General features: G+C 37.9%; 1 long non-coding RNA gene across 1 annotated transcript in view; it reads left to right on the plus strand.

Moving 5' to 3' along the window:
* LOC122235021 overlaps window positions 1-7,538 on the plus strand; it is a 61,711-nt gene extending 54,173 nt beyond the window's left edge. The window contains exons 3-4 of the long non-coding RNA XR_006213103.1: window positions 6,825-6,950; window positions 7,500-7,538. This is a non-coding gene — a long non-coding RNA (uncharacterized LOC122235021). The remainder of the gene's footprint in view (window positions 1-6,824; window positions 6,951-7,499) is intronic.
* Window positions 7,539-17,433: the final 9,895 nt, after the last annotated feature.

Below are 17,433 nucleotides of genomic sequence, written 5' to 3' on the forward strand. Positions count from 1 at the left end.
AGGAAGTTTTAGCAGGGAAAACAACATGTGTGCAGTTCCTGAAGCTACCAGGTATATAATGCATTTGAAAACTGAAAGAAGGCCTGTCCAGAGCAAAGGCCAGTCATGTTTACTGCCCATTAGAAAAGTTTGGGGCCCCAATCTCAGGGTTTCTCCCCTTTAATGCAAAATACTGCCTATGCAGGTACTAGCTGGCCCTTTATGTATACCTGAGGGTACTGGGGCTTGGGATATGCATATTGAGAGAGAAAGAGAGAAATTAAGAGGAAAGTAAACATAGAATTATAATCAAAAGCACAGATTTTGGAGCCAGCCTGCATCATCTGAATACCAGTTTTTCTGCTTATTAAAGATCTGCCTTTTTTTTTTTCAGAAAATAGAAAAAAGGGGAAAGCTTGCCAACTTGTTTTATAGGAATAGAATAACCTTGACACAAAACTTGACAAGGACGTTATAAGAAAGAAAAATTACAGATCACTATCTCTCACGATGACAGAGAAAAAATCCTGATGAAATACTAGAAAACTGAATCCAGATATGTAAAACAAGATAATTCATAATGATTAAGTTGGATTTATTCTAGGAATACAAAGTTGGTTTATTTTTTTTTTCAAAACAAATCATAATTCAACATGTTAACAAAATAAAGTAAAAGAATCATATAATAATCCAAATAGATGCAGAAAGAACTTTGATAAAATGCAATTTTTATTCATGTTAAAAGCTATCAGCAAACTAGGAATAGAAGATGACTTTAAAACTTCCTTAAAATGATATGGGTACCTTGAAAAAACATCACATACCTACAACAAATATCATAGTCAATGGTGAAATGTTGAAAGCTTTCCCCTTTGAAACTGGAAATGAAACAAAGATGTCTGCTATCACTATAATTGAGATAACTATCAAGATTCTAGCCCAGACTCCCAACCTCCAGAAACTGCGAGTTAATAAATGTTATTGTTACAAGCCACTAAGTTTTAGGGTAGTTGTGGTAAATTTGATTTTAAAATTAACTTACAGATCCAACAAGTTCAGTGAACCTTAAGTACGGTAGGTACAAAGAAAACCACACCTCGTCACATCAAAATCAAAGATAAGAGAAAATTGACATGTCATATATGGGACAGCAACAATAGTGATGACTGACTTCTGAACAAAATCAGTGGAGGCCAGGTGCAATCAATGTAAGGACATCTTTTAAATTGTCAGCTATAATTCTACATCTAGTGAAAGTCCTTCAAAATTAGGATACAGGCACTTTCAGATAAAAGCTGAGAAAATTTTTCAAAGTAGACCTGCACTATTGGAAACACTAAAACAGCAAGCAAACAAACAAAGAAATACATAAATAAATAAATCTCCAGGTTCAAGGGAATGATAGCAGATGGAAACTTGGATCAAAGTGGACTTCAAAACAGTATTTCCAGAGACTAGTAGTAGTATCTCATAATAAAAAAGAGTCAGTTCATCAGGAAGACATTAAAATCCTGTGTATATGCACCTACAAATATGTAGAGCAAATATTTACAAAACTAAAAAGAGAAAGACACAAATCCACAGTCATGATTAAATATTTTATCATTTATCTCTCAGTAATTGATAGGACAAAGAGATCTTTAAAAAGTAATAAGGATATGGAAGATCTGAATACTATCAATAACTTGACCTAATATCTAGCAATACCCAACAAGTTCAGAATTCACATTCTTTTCAAATGCACATATAATATTCACCAAATAGACTACATGTTAAGCCATAAAACAAGTCTCAATAAATTTCAAAAGGTTAATATATTAGTGTTCTCAGAATAATAAAAATTAACTTAAAAAATAATAACAGTAGGACATCAGGGAAAAAATCCCAAGGAATTGAAAATCAAACAATACACTTCTAAACAATGCATGGTCCAAAGAAAAATGACAAGGAAAACCAGAAAATACTTCTAATTGAACAATAATGAAACACAACATATCAAACTTTGTAGGATGCAACAAAAGCAGTGTTTAAAGGGAAGTTTATCATTTTAAATGACTTTGTTAGGAACAACTGTCACTGAGAAAAAATCTAATAAAAGCTAACTAAATTGAAAGACATAATAGTTCATGATTTGGAAGAATTAAAAGTATTAAAAGATCATCTTCCCCTACCTGATCTACAGATTCAATGCAATTCAAATAAAATCTGAGTGGGTTGGGTTTTTTTTTAATTAGCAAGGTAATTTTAAAATTTAGGTGGAAATGTAAATTACCAACAGTAGCCAAAACAATTTTGAAAAATAAGAACAGTGTTGAATAACTTAAACTACCTGATTTCAATACCTACCACATAGCTATAGTAATCAAGACAATGGGGTATTGGTACAAACATAGAACAAGACATAACAGAACAAGACAGGGAATTCACCAATAGACTCACACTTATATAGCCAGTTGATTTTGATAAAAGCACCAGATATCAATGCAGAAATTATCAGGGTTTTTGCTTTTTCAACTACGTATTCATGTGAGAAAAAAATTCATCTCAACTCCTATCTCTCATTTACACATAAATTAATTCAAAATGAATTATCAACCTAAACATAAAAATTAAAACTCTAATACTTGTAGAAGAAAACAGAAAAGAATATCTTTTTGATCTGAAATTAAACAATGATTTCTTAGGACACAAAAAACATTAACCATTTTAAAAAAAATAACTAATTGGACTTGATGAAAATTAAAATTTATGCTCAACAAAAGATATAAGAAAAGAAAAGAAAAGAAAAGAAAAGAAAAGAAAAGAAAAGAAAAGAAAAGAAAAGAAAAGATCTCCTAAGGCTGTTCGAATGTCCCAAAGAATTGAGCACCATGATCCAAGCAGACTACTCACTAGCACCACCTTGCATTGGTTTTCCCTTTTTCCAAGTTCCTCACTCCTGCTCTCTGAAATCATGTTCCAAAATATCCCACACATAGTCTTTCACTTCAAGCTCTGCTTCCAGTGGATCCCAGGCCAAAACAATGTTGTAGTTCAAAAACTACAGATGAAGTCCCTTGTCCAGGAAGAAAGAAACTAACACTTCCTGAACTATCAATATATGCCAGGCTCTGTGCCAGGCACTCCACATTAGCTACTGCACTTGATACTCACCAGAACTACCAACCGGCTCAATTTGGAAACTGGGGTCCAAGCTACTTGAAATTACACAGCTTTGCCAGGGCAAAAATATAGGTTCCTCTTACCTCAGTTTATATTTTCTCTTATTCTCCATGCTGCCTCCAGTGATACCTACCTTTGTGCTCTTCGATGTATTTTTGGAAGTGAACTGTCATGATAAATAATAAGAATAGTAGCTATTATGCCTTGAGTGCCTATTTGTGTCAGACAATTGGCTAAGCACTTACAATTAATCCTCACTGTACCTCTACAAGCTATTACTATCTCCAATTTATTCAATTGAAAACGGAGGCTTGCTGAGGTTAACTTTCTGAAGGTCCTCTACTAACAAAATAAGAGCTGATATTTGTGCTCAGTATGTGCCCCTAACATCTATAATTTTATTTAATCTTCACGTTCACTCATGAGAGGATTCTTTATCACATTACAGAGCCAGTCACTCAAAAACCCATGGGTACATTTTCCCCTCCCATGTTGCCTTTCATTACAGGAAAGGGGAAAGGAAAGTAATACACGACCAGAAAAAAAGATAGTACTGCCATCATTTTTCTATATAACATGTGTTGATAAGAGACTTCGATAAAACGCTTTGAACAGAGTGCCAGTCTTACCAATAAGCACCTACTAAAAATACAACCTATCGCTATTTTAAGGAAGTGTTTCTTAACTTCAGCACTATTGCAATGTTGAGCTGGGTAATTTCGTTATAGTGGGAGACTGTCCGGCATATTACTGGATGTTTGGCAGTATCCCTGGCCTCTGACTATTGAACGCCAATAGCACCCCACCTCAAGACAACCAAAAGTGTCTTCATACTTTGCCAAAATTGTACTGGCAATTTTGAGAACCACTGGTTTATGGTATTTTAACCAAATCATTTTAATTCTGAAGTGGAACAAAGCATATCGGGACAATGGTTCTTAGGAGAATTCCACTTTTTCCTGGAATTGAATTGTGAATATATGACAGAGCTTTAATCCAGATTCACATCTTCTCCTCCCCTATTCTTATACCCTCCCTTTCTCTGTCTTGTCTCCAACTCCCAGGGATGCCACCCACCCAGTAACAACAGATGGGAGCACTGGAAGAGATCTTGTTCCTGGCCCATAAGGGCCTTCTTAGTTTTCACCAGATATTTCTCCTTCGATTCAAGATTTGTCTAGCCCTGATTAGCATACTGTCATCTCCAGGCTTAGAACAAAACCTATGTAATTGGCTCTACTTCTAAATGAAAGCACACCAGGTTAAGAACATTGTTTCTATATTTACAAATCCAAGACATGATTAAAAGCGTCATGCTCTCAGTGTAGGAACAATATCCCCGTAATCAAACATCCAAAGCAAATTGTATGATTATTTGTATTATCCAGGATTTCAAGGCTCTGTTTAGGGCAGAGAAGCCAAGTAGAAATATGCTGACTTTTTCAGCAACCCCTTTTCTCCTTCAGACATAAATAAAACTATTGTGTGCATTATTTTGCCCAAAATTTTCACACAAATTCCCCTAAACATTCTGAATTTATGATCATAAATAAATATTGAGTCAAAACTATAAGAGACATGAGTAGCCTAAAAAATGAGCCTAAAAAATGATCCTAGAACATTTTTAAATATTTTCCCAAACTATCAGTTCTTTTTGAAACATACCATGAAACAGTAAGTGCAGGTGTATGTGTGTGTGTGTGAGTAATACGTAAGGGTGAGTGTGTTCTCTCTTGGAAACGTGGCCAAATAAAACACCCTTCCACAAAGCTATTCTACAAATAACTTCTATAAAGTTCTATGAAATTCCTTTCATGTCTTTTAAATAAGTCTTTCAGATATAGTTAAAATGATAAACTTAGAGACAAATTCAAAATTAGTCCCATAATGAAATTTATCCATATAAGGAGTATTTTACATTTATATTTACCTCTTCTAGAGCTAGTCTTTCCTAAGCCATTCTTCCTAAAATATGTGTTTGAAATATTGAGAGCCACATAACAGGCATCAAGGCCATTCCTAATAAATAGGTTTTATTAGATCTGCAACTCTGTAAAAGCAGAGAGAAAAATGTTCTTGTCGATTTACAAAATCCTTCATCTAATGATCTAATCTAATCATTCAAAAGAAGAGATAACTGCATAAGTTAAAGAACTGACTTAATAAAAGTTAAAAAGCAATTGGTACTAAAGTTAATTAAACTCTGGATCTTCATTCTTTTGTTCCGATCTCTTTCTAAAATTTGGTGCTTGGCGCTAAAGTAAAAATAACTTTCATTAGGTAAATAATTGCAATGAAGATTCCATTTGTGAAAGTAGCAATGTGCATAAAAACCAATATACATCAAATATATAAATACCTATACACATTTTCATACTACATGAAAATTTAAATTAAATTTTGTTCTAAGTGAAAATCTGTTTCTTACAGAGTTGTGAGAAACAAGATTATACATGTAAAAGTACTTTGTAAATCTTTACGTGCTATATGAAATGTGGCATTTGTTCAATTTTGACACAAACTTCTTCAAGTATTAGCTTAGTGAAATATTTCCAATGATATGTGCCATCTCCCTGGTGGTCCCCTCCCGGCATTATCTCATCTTCCCCACTATTGATGAGAATAAGTACCTTACCATAAAGTTGCATTATATTAAGAAGTTAAAAAACAGAAATTATACAGCTACAAATCAGTGAGCAGATCACAAGTAAACATGAATTTTTCAATTACATACCTCAATTATAAAACCCATTTGACTCACCTACCTTGGCATTTTGGTCCATTCCCTGAGTTCGAAGTTGCAGCTTAGGGGAGCCTGGGTGGCTCACTCAGTTAAGCGACTGACTTCAGCTCAGGTCATGATCTCACAGTTTGTGGGTTCGAGCCCTGCATCAGGCTCTGTGCTGACAGCTCAGAGCCTGGAGCCTGCTTCAGATTCTGTGTCTCCCATTCTCCCTGCCCCTCCCCAAATTGTTTTTGTTCTCGTGTACCCAGCTTTCCTTGGATTCCTGTGAAGCTGCTAAGCCTTGAAAACAGCAGAGAAGCCTCTTCATCTAGGCCCACAGACCCCATCTCTGCTCTACTGGTTACTTGGTCTACGATGCCTAAACTTTCCACTTCCTGGGAAACTGCACACTGGTGAAGTCAGAGTCAGTCTAGCCCATCCTACACCAGAAACTCTCCTGGTGCTGTCAATGCCAGGGAAGAAGGAGCTGTAACTCCTTTTTCTTATTGTTTTCTTTTTTTCTTAAAAGTTTGTTTCCCTCCTCCATTGGATCCTCCAAAGTTCTATTTGCCATTGCCCCCACATACCCTTTTACCCCTTTCCATGTTATAATTCAGTATTACAATGTTTCTATAAGGGTTGCTAATATTTGACTCTTATTTGTAAGGGTTTGAAACATCATGGGACATGAAACAAATAGTCCTTAGGCTAAGCCTGTTCACTTTCAGGTCAATGTTGCATGTAAAGATTAGAAAGAAACCAGTCTTACCTAAAAGGGAAAGCACCTTCACTATGAAGAACATCCCAGAGAACAAGATTAAACAGTTAGCAGCTAACATGAATAATAATAATAATAACTGAATTTTTAAATTCTGTACCAAGCGTATGCTAAGTGTTTTGTGTCCATTATGCATTTGATTCTCACAATAACTCAATGAAGCAGAGTATATCATTTCAGCCCAAGGTACAAAAGCGAGCGAGTAAAAGAACCAAGGATGGAGAAAGCCTGCCAGCTGTGTGGATGGGAAGTCCTTGCTTGCAAACAGTGCCTGACAGTGAGTGAGCAGTGGAAGGCAGAAACCAGGTGAGAAGGAAGGGGAGTTCCAAAAAGTTCTTTGTCTTCTTAAGAAATAGTGATTCTTGTGGATGGAACCTGAAGCCATTATGCTAAGTGAAGTCAGATAAAGACAAATACTATATGATCTCATTTATATGTGGAATCTTTAAATGGTGGGGGGGGGGGGGGGGGGGGGGGAAGGGGAAGAAGGAGAAGAAGCCACAGTTGCTTTGGCCTAACTCACAGATACAGAGCATAGATTGGTTGTTTTCAGAGGCAGAATATTGGGGGAGGGGAAGTGGACAAAATGAGTGAAAGAGGTCAAAGATAAAATAAGTCCTGGGATGTAATGTACAGCATGGTGATTATAGTATATAATACTGCATTGTGTATTTGAAAGTTACTAAGAGAGTAGATTTTTTAAATTGTCATCATTAAAAAAAATTGCAATGATTTACTATGACATATCTCAACTAGACTGTGTCATTTCACAACATATACAAATATCAAGTAATTATGTTGTGCACCTGAAACTAATATAATGTTATATGTCAATTATGTCTCTATTTTGAAAAGAAAGAAAAAATAAAGGAAGGGAAGGGAAAGGAAGGAGAAGAGAGAGAAGAGAAGAGAAGAGAAGAGAAGAGAAGAGAAGAGAAGAGAGAAAAGAAAAGAGAAAAGAAAAGAAAAGAAAAGAAAAGAAAAGAAAAGAAAAGAAAAGAAAAGAAAAGAAAAAAATGATTCTTGAAGCACCAGCTTAAGAAGGGGGAAGTAGTTGGGAAAAGAGTCAAGGAAAAAGGAAGTGGGGGAAGCTTATTCTTTAGTTAAGCTTACATTTCTGCCTGCCCTGGCAAAAACAATCTTTTTCACTGAAAGCCTTCCCAATACCCTCAAGGAATCTCTCATTACAAGCAAGGTGACCTATAGAAGGGGTTGGGGGTTGAGGGTGGGAGAAAGGTAAGGAAAAGTATTAATTATTTCTTCCCCAAATGGGAGCAAAGTAGAACAGATGAAGAGTGGTATATGAGGCATATTTGTATTGACTGAAAGCCATGAGACAAGAACTTAGATTTAAGCAATTACCTTGGCAGGCACTATTTTTGAGGAGAAAAATACAGAAAGGTGTCAGCCAGATCAGGAGTTTTTTATTTTCCCCCAAATTACAGAATTGTTAAACCTCACTACAGAAGTCTCCAGTGTATTGCTTTCTTTTGCATTATGCTGAGTTATAAACGCTACCAAAAATTCCAGTAATATAAAATTTTCTAAATTTTATAGTCTCTTTTCTTGGTCTCTTGAAAATTTTCACTTAGCTCCATTCACATCAAAATATCCTCAACCAAAAGCTACAGTAAACCATAGAGAAGGAAATAAACTCTCTGTTAAAACATAGAAGGCTTGGGGTGCCTGGGTGCCTCAGTTGGCTGAACATCTGACTCTTGATTTTGGCTCAGGTCACGATCACAGGGTCATGGGATAGAGCCCATAGGATTCTCTCTCCCTCTGCCCTTCTCCCTTGCTCACATGCTTACTCTCTCTCTCTCTCTCTCTCTCTCTCTCAAAAACAACAACAACAAAAACAAAAACAGACACAGAAGGCTCAACCACAAAGGCTCCTATGACATAGCAAATGCAAGCAAAGCTGAGGTCCCAAAGGCTAAGAAGGCTCCAGATGGATGGTCTCCAAATGATAAACATACACTTAGATTTCCATGAGTACCATTCTGCTGATCCAAAGATATATGGGCATGCTAAACAAAGTACTTATAAATGATAAGTCCACATTTGTGACCTGTGATAACTAGGATAATTAATAACGAGGCCCACAAAACTTAGGGCAGATGGTGATCCTCTCACTATTATTCTGAAAACTACAGGCATTTGGCATTGCATCCTGTCCTCCCCATTAACACACATCCTTTATTTTTTTTTTTGAGTGGGGGGCTCAAGTGAGTGAGGGGCAGAAAGAGAGAGAGAGAGAGAGAGGGAGAGAGGGAGAGAGGGAGAGAGAAAGAGAGACGCAGGGCTCACCTGAAGCAGGGCTTGTGCTCACCCAAAGTGGGGCATGAGCTCACCCAGTGCAGGAATAGAACTCACAAACCATGAGATATGATCTGAGCCAAAGTCAGATGCTTAACCAACTGAGCCACCCAGGTCCCCTAATATTTTCAAAGTCTAACAAAAAATTCACTTTCTTAAAAACAAAATCTTCCCTAAATAACCATAATTGTCTTTGTTCATTATTTTCCAAAACCCTTTCAAAACTTTGTATGTTTAATCTGTGCTCTCTCCATGTGTAATGCCAATTTGGGGCACCTGGCTGGCTCAGTCAGTAAAGCATGTGATGCTTGATTTCAGGGCTGTGAGTTCAAGCTCCACATTGGGTATGTGGCCTACTAGAAAAAAAAAAAAAAGCAAAGCAAAGCAAATCCATATGTAATGCCAATTTAGTGCTAAGTATGTATGTGTGTCTCAGCCTGCAAATGTTCTCACTGTAGCCTAACAAAAGAAGATACTTCATCCCCTAAGTTGCTTACAACAAACATTTATTGAACATTTACTTTGCACTTTGTCCCATGTAACATGCTATTGCTTTGTGTATTAATTCATTTGTTCCTCACATAAATAAAAAAGGCACAGTGACACATAAGCTGTGGTTCAAAACCTTAGTACGTAGAAGAGACATCCCAATATGTCTCTCAGACCTGTCCCTTATTTTATGTTCTTTCTGCTACCATTATCATCCCTCATAGTGGGCTGTGCCTAGTGGGAAGACAAAAGGTGTTATTTCAACTTAATTCAACCAACATTAATTGACAAAAAGCTCTGATAGACATTGTAAAGCAGGGGGTCTCAACCCAGGGTGACTTTTCTCCCAGAAAACACTTGTCAATGTCTAGAGACATTTTTTGTTTTCACAACTGGGGAGAAGTTACTATTGGTACCTAGTGGGTACAGATCACTGATACTACTAGGAATCCTACAATGTACAGGATGGCCCCCACATAACAAGAAATTATCTGGCCCAAAATGTTAATAGTGGCTAAGGTTGACCCACTCTAGAGGGTAACTTCAGAGGTTAATTTTACATCTAGAATGTTCAATTCTGTGAGGAGAGGGATTCTATCTGTCTTATTCAGAGTGGAGTAACCAGGCCCAATCCAGTACCTGACACATAATGGGAACTCAGCAAATATCTCTTACATTAATTCATGTGATAGTGAAATAAAAACAGGTAAATATACGCATGACTCTAAGAGAAAATGGAAAATAGAAGGTCCCATGAATAGAGTACAAACAAAGTGCTTTGGGGCTTTCAAGTAGAAGAAGTCACATCCAATTAAACAGAAAAAGAAAGACCATCCAGAGGGCAGCGTCTAAGGTGGAAGGGCATTTGAGGTTCCAGCAGTGGGAGATGGGTAAGGAAATCATGGGAATCCAGGGAAACCACTTGAGGAAAACACTGAGGCTAGCAGACAAGCAGTTCAGTCGGCGTGGCAGACAGGGTATAAACAGGAAAGCAAAGAGAAATAAGCTTGGGAAGATAGATGAGGGCTTATAGTTGCAGTATGCCATGAAAACTCAAATACGGAATTCATACTGAATTTGATATATAATGAGGAGCTGGCACCAGCTAAACTTAACTATGATTAATAAGAAAGCAGAGTCAGAAGGAATTAGAGTGGAAAGAAATTAGAGGCAGGAAGATTAGTTGAAAGTATTTTACAATCATGCAATTGAGATAGAAGGAGGTGGCACTAGGAGTTGGGTTTACAAAATATTTGGAATATAAAACCCACATTTCTTGCCAACTAACTATGTGGAATCAATATATGGAGTGAATAAGCCAAAAATGATTACCTAGTTTTGATTCTCCATAGAAAAAGAAAACTCAGTTTGCAAGGTTTGGGGCTGGAAGGATTATAAATTATTTTTGAACATAATGAGGTGCAAGTGAGCGATGGTAAATAGTTGCACATTTTGGAGCACAGGATTCTGCAACACAGAATAAAAAAGAAGGCTTAGCAGGGAGATTCGCTAAAAACTAGATGTTAATGGTATGCCTATGAAAATAAACTCAGAAAGAAACAAGAGAGACGCCCAAGGTCAGAATATGGGGAGAATTCCTCCATTTAGCCAATGAGTAGAAGAGAAGCAAATAAAGACGATGAAAGGGAATTGGGAAGAGAATCAAAACAGTGCTGTGTTAGGACAAGAGGTAAGGGTTGAAGAAAAGAAGTGATAAGACCTATGGAATACTACAGAGAAGCTGAGAAAGAAGACGTGTGAAAAGAAGTCATTGACCTTGACAATTAACAGGTAGCTGATGGCTCTGAGTGGGCAGTTCATGTAATGTGATCAGGACATAAGACAAATTACAGGGGTGCAAAGGAGTTGAGAAGAAAATGGTATGGCTTGCTATGATGGAATATTAAGTTAACTCTTTAATGTATAGATTCTTGATCTTCCTTCTCTTTATGGGAGCTACTCCAGTGCGGCTTCACAGCAACTTTTGGATGTGAACCATAATCACATTTCTCCATATCCACGGGAGAAAACACACTACCTAAAGAACAAATTACCTAAATTATAAACAGGTTACCTTCCAATTACCAGTTTAACTTGTATAAACTTAAAAATGTTTTCTTAAAAAAAAAATGTTTTCTTATAGGTGAAAAAAAAAGTGAGTAACTTTCTAGACCTGAAGAGTCCCCCAAACTTATTAAGCCATAATGTGCTAAAAATAGAAGTCTATTTCAAATATATCTACAACACTATTTGTTAAATAAAGATATAATGAGTTTGTATTATCTTCTCTGTGGTAATTATAACTTTCTCTCCAGCTGCTTTTGGGGAAGGGTGCTTTTCCCATATGCTCCGCCCCTCCCCAGTCTCCATCCTCTCTCCACCCGCAAAAGGGGTTCCCTACCTTTCAGGGTTTCTTGCTCCCCAAGTTCAGCTCTTTGTGTCGCATACCTGGTGAATTCTGTGGTTCAGGTTGTGCAGATTGTTGTGTTAATCTTCCAATGAGTTTTCTAAGTGTGTAGGATGGTTTAGTGTTGATCTGGCTGTATTCCATGGACCCGAGACACACAAAAAGCTTCCATGCTGTTCCGCCATCTTGGCTCCTCCTATAACTGCAATATCAAGTTTGAAGGTTGAGTATAGGTAGTGTCAGGACATCAATAGCTTTTACATTAGAGAAACCAGCCCACTACATTGGTTTAAAGAAAAATATTTTACTATATTTGCTTAAGAGGGTAACTCTGTAGCCCAGTCCTTTCCCAGTATACTAACTGGGGCCCGAAGACTCTTGTTATGAATCCCAAAGAACTGCCCTTCCCCAACACTGTTCCTCCCTGTTTTATGTACTCAGTCATAAATCATGGTCATAAGTTGAGGAATGTTTATATTACACACAATCAGCCTCATGAGGATTTCAATTGATTCAATAAATATTTATTACATGTTGACAGGTAAAGGTGACCTTGTCCTAAAGGCTAGCTGACCAGAACAAGTTAGTCTTCTACAAAGTTTAACAGCTATTGACCATGGCCCAGCACTTAAGACAATCATGTCTAGTCAAACACAATGCTTGGACCACGTCCCCCACTGGCGCCCCAGGAAGGAGTCTTGCATTTCCAATCTTGAAGGCTTACATGGCAAATTGTGCTAGGCCTTGTCACAGCATAGAGCTACAACTATGGCACCTGACTGGCAGCCTCCTTCTCCGAGCTAGGAAAGAGCTAGCTATTACTCCAAACACAAAAAGAGTTGTCAGGACAGGACTGGAGCCATAGTTCTACCACTTTGAAATGGAAGTGGATGATGCTTATCTAATCATGCAGCTTAAAAAGCCCATAGCCTAAGTGGCAGGAACCCTTTTCCCCAAGTCTAACACCTGTACTTGCTAGATCTCTTTGAAATGCCCCATAATGCAATGAGCAACAAAGTGATCTGTTATTGCTCCTGTCTCCATGAGTTTTCCCCATCAACACTACTTCAACATTGCCCTTGACACACAGGTATCAACAATAAATCAGGCAATAAACAAAACAGAAAGTTCCTGCCCTCAAACTTATATTCTCCTGGGAAAAGAGAAAGCCAACAAACAAAAAATAAGTAGGCAGTGTACCAAGTGATGACAAGTTATATGAGGCATAAGGAATAATAAAGTAGTAGAAGGAGATGGAACGATCATGAGAGCACACAGGGTGGTCAGCAAAAGTGACATCTGAGGAGTGACCTAAAAGGAAACAAAGGATTGAGCCACATGTGTGTGCAAAGAGAACTCAGTTCAAAGACCTTGAGGCAGGAGAAAATTTTGTGTGTTTGAGGAAGAGCAAGAGTCTCTTCCTGTTCCAGGAGATGCAGACAAGAGTGGAAGGAAATGAAGTCCTACAGGCCATGGCAGGGGCTTTAGATTTTACTTTTGATGAGGGAGAATAAGGCAAGCTGAAGGCAAAGTACAAGCTAGCATAACCCCCACCCATGTGGGATGTGTGTGATATTCCTCAGGTACTGCTGGCTGCCCAAAACAAAGGAAAGGAAAGAAAACAAAAGGTTAACTGATAGAGATTACACTCATGCAGGACAGGAGTCTCCATTCGTTTACAAATATCTTGAGTTTGAACTGTCTCTTAGACCAAGAGTAGACGCTAAATAGTAAATTAGAAGAAAAAGGCAATCTTATCAATAGCCTAATCTCCAGAAACTTATAGACTCAGTTTCCTGTAGCCCCTAATATCACCTTCCCCTCCACAGTGATGTGGGGAACAAAGGCAAGAAAGAAATGGCATGTAAAATTAAATTTCTTTATAACCTGCAGCCCATTGACAAATACTTGGGGCAAATAGAGATTATAACATTTCTCCAGGAATCCCCTACCATCCTAATGTTAATGTCTTGCTAGAGAAAATACAACCTTAGATCGACAATAGCAAGTCCTCAGGCATCCTAGGAGTCCTCTTTAGCATATCAATGTCCTTCTAGAGGCCTCCCTTTTCACTTTACCTCCCTAACTCCATAGTATATAACCAGTCATTCTTCACAACCCCAGTGCAACTCTTTCTGCCCACAGATCCTATCTCTGTGCTTTAATAAAATCACCTTTTTGCACCAAAGACGTTGTCAAGAATTCTTTCTTGGCCATCAGCTCTGAACCCCACCATCACCCCAAAACCTCATCACTTTGATTCAGATGGAAAGTCATTAAAAGAAGCTGACTCCCGCGGAGAAGTGGCCAGATAGGAAGAACTATGTGAAATGTAAAGGCAGGAGGGTGGTTAGGGGTTGATTACAATAACCTTGGCAAGAGATTTGGTAGCTTAGAGTAGGATGAGCAGTGACAGAGATCATGAGAAGAGGTTGTATTTGAAACATATTTCCAAGATAGAGCTAGTAGGATTTGCTAATGAATCTGATGTGGAATATGAAAGAAAAAAGTTAAGAATGACATGATCTTTTTTTGGCCCCCACAATTGGAATTCATTTATGGGCATGGGGAACAGTGTGATGATCAAGTTTGTGGGGGCAAACTGAGTTCAGGTTGAGACATGTTAAGTTTGAACTGTCTCTTAGACCAAGAGTCGATGTTAAATAGAAATTTGATTATATATCGCCTGGCATTCACAGAAGTCATCTGGAATGAGATGCAAAACTTTCAGAAGCACCAGCAGAGAGATAGCATTTGAGGACACAGGTGAGGTCACCTAGGAAAACTATGCACAAAACATGGTCGGGGACCTCTACAGATCTCCAAGATTCTTTTACAAGGTTCACATGGTCAGCACTATTTTCACAACAACACTAAGATAACATGTACCTTTTTCATTCCTTTTCTCTCACAAAAATATAGTAGAGTTTTCTAGGGGTTACATCAGATGTGTTGTGGCAGTAGATTAAATGCAGAGGCAGATGTGAAAATCCACCTGTCTTCTATTAACCCAGACATTAAAGAGATTAGCAAAATGTAAAACTATGCCACTCTTCTCATAAAATGTTTGTGTTTGGGAAAAAATAGTTATTCTTTATAAAAACATGTTATTTATATTAATATGTAATGGGTTTGTTATTGTTGTTTTTAAACAAAGTTAATAATTTTTTTTAATTTCTAAGTTTCAATTTCTTTTTTTTAATTTTTTTTAACATTTATTTATTATTGAGAGACAGAGAGACAGAGCATGAGCATGGGAGGGGCAGACAGAGGGGAGACACAGAATCTGAAGCAGGCTCCAGGCTCTGAGCTGTCTGCACAGAGCCCAACGCAGGGCTCAGACTCACAAACCGCGAGATCATGACCTGAGCTGAAGTCAGACGCTTAACTGACTGAGCCACCCAGGCACCCCTCTAAGTTTCAATTTCTAATACGATAATTAACAATAGAAATAATCCACATAGGTAAAAACTCTTTGGGATCCTCAACAGTTCTTAAGAGTGTAAAGAAGTCTAAGACCAAAGAGTTTAAGAATTGCTAACCTGGGAACTAAGTATAGAGGGAAGAGAAATGAAGTCTAAGGAAGAAGGCAAGGTGGATAAGGAGAAACCAGGAGAGAGAGTGAAAAGAGCAAGTGAGAAAAATCTTTTCAAGAAGGGAGCAATCACCTGCATCACATGATACAGAAATACTAAACAAAATGAGGATTCTTAGATTTGACAAGACAGAAGTCAACAGCCACTGTGATAACAGAATCTGTCAGAGTGGTAAAGACAAAAGACTGACTAGAGGGAATTTAAGAAATAATAGAAAGACAGGAGAGAAAAAGTAGGTGCACCCAGGTGGCTCAATCCGTTGAGCATCTGACTCTTAATTTCGGCTCAGGTCACGGTCCTAGGATTGTGAGATCAAGCCCCGTGTCAGGCTCAGCACTAAGCATAAAGCCTGTTTGAGATTCTTTCTCAAGATGGTTTGTTATATACTCACAGATCCAGAGGGGTACACATAATGCCATGAGGGAACCACACTGAGAAACATGGTGGTCAGTTGTGCGACAGAGGAGAGAGAGACCTTCATTGTGATTTCTGCAAGAAAGAAAGTGTCAGGCAAGGCAAGAAGGCTTAGGATTGGTTAGTTTAAGTACTTTCAGTGGGCTCCAGGGCATAGGGGCTACCCATTATTGTCTGATACCTGACCCTGGAGTCATGAGGGCAGGTATACAGTGGCCCAGAGTATGAGAGTCTCATATAGGAGGTGGTTGTGGGTGTGGATTCCAGATTGGCTGGTTTGTATTTGATTGATTGATTGGTTCCTGGAAGGCAGTGGGGTGTAAACATGGAAGGCAGGAGGCCAAAGCAAGATGACTCAGGCATATTATCAGTTGTCCAGAATGAGGTACGTCCAGAATGAGATATTAAAGGATCAAGTTTACAGAAGCTAGAAACATGGTAAATACAGAGGACTACAATAGTATATTTGTGTGATAATGGGAATTATCCAGAAATCAAGGGTGATTAGTAATTTAAGAGAGAGGACTGCTTGGGATTCTCTCTCTCCCTCTCTCTCTGCCCTTCCCCTGCTCATGCATGCATGTGCTGTCTCTCTCAAAATAAATAAACTTAAAAAAAATTTAAGAAACAGGAGGCACACTAGAGGTGCCATGTCTTGAGTTGGCAAGAAGGGGTGGGATACAATGTATTTTTTTTTAAGTGTGGATAGTTCTTTTATTATTATAGGCCAAAAGGAAGAGGATGTGGGTCCAAGTGCAAGTAGGTTGGTAGATTTGAGAGTGGGAGTGTATGAAAGCTCTCTTCAGATTGCATCTATGTTTCTCAATGATGGGAAATTATCAGTAGACAGTAATGCAAGGAGAGGTTATGTTGGAGATCTGTTGGAGAGGAGAAGGTGTGAAATAATCGTGTAGGAGATCAAGAACATGAATTGATTAGGGAAATGTAGTAAGATCACAGGGTAGCACTAAGGGCTCACTTGGTTCAGGGGTCATAAATTTAAAGTGAGACCAAACAGCAGACTTGTGTGTTTTCCTCCAGCCATACTCAACCAGCAACATTCAATTATGAACACATATCCTAAAATACTTCTCAACCCTGAAGTGAGCTCTGAGATTTAGGATAATGATATCTGGCCTATTTTTTGGCACATATTTCATGATTTATCTTTCTTTTTCTTTATCCTTTAAAGCAACTAACATTTAGCCCTAGATAAATGACGACCACATTTAGGTTTAATCATTCAAGCTACACTCTCTCTTTCAGAACAATGGACTTAATAAGGAACAGAACCTAAGTACTATTAACAGGTGCTCAACAAATTCTGATTGGATGAAATCTAGTATCTTTATTTCCCTAGGAAACCCCCACCATCACCACCACCAAATCAAATCAGCATAATACAAACAATACATCATCAATATTATTACCATGAACAATTATGCCTTAGTTAAGTCACTTGTTCTGCTTTCTGGGTATTATGCACAGCACTGATGATAATTATAATAACAAAGGTCATATCTATATTCTAGCAGCTTCTCCTCACCCATTTTATTACCATAAT

Source organism: Panthera tigris, chromosome F2 (assembly GCF_018350195.1).
Source record: "Panthera tigris isolate Pti1 chromosome F2, P.tigris_Pti1_mat1.1, whole genome shotgun sequence".
Lineage (NCBI taxonomy): Eukaryota > Metazoa > Chordata > Mammalia > Carnivora > Felidae > Panthera > Panthera tigris.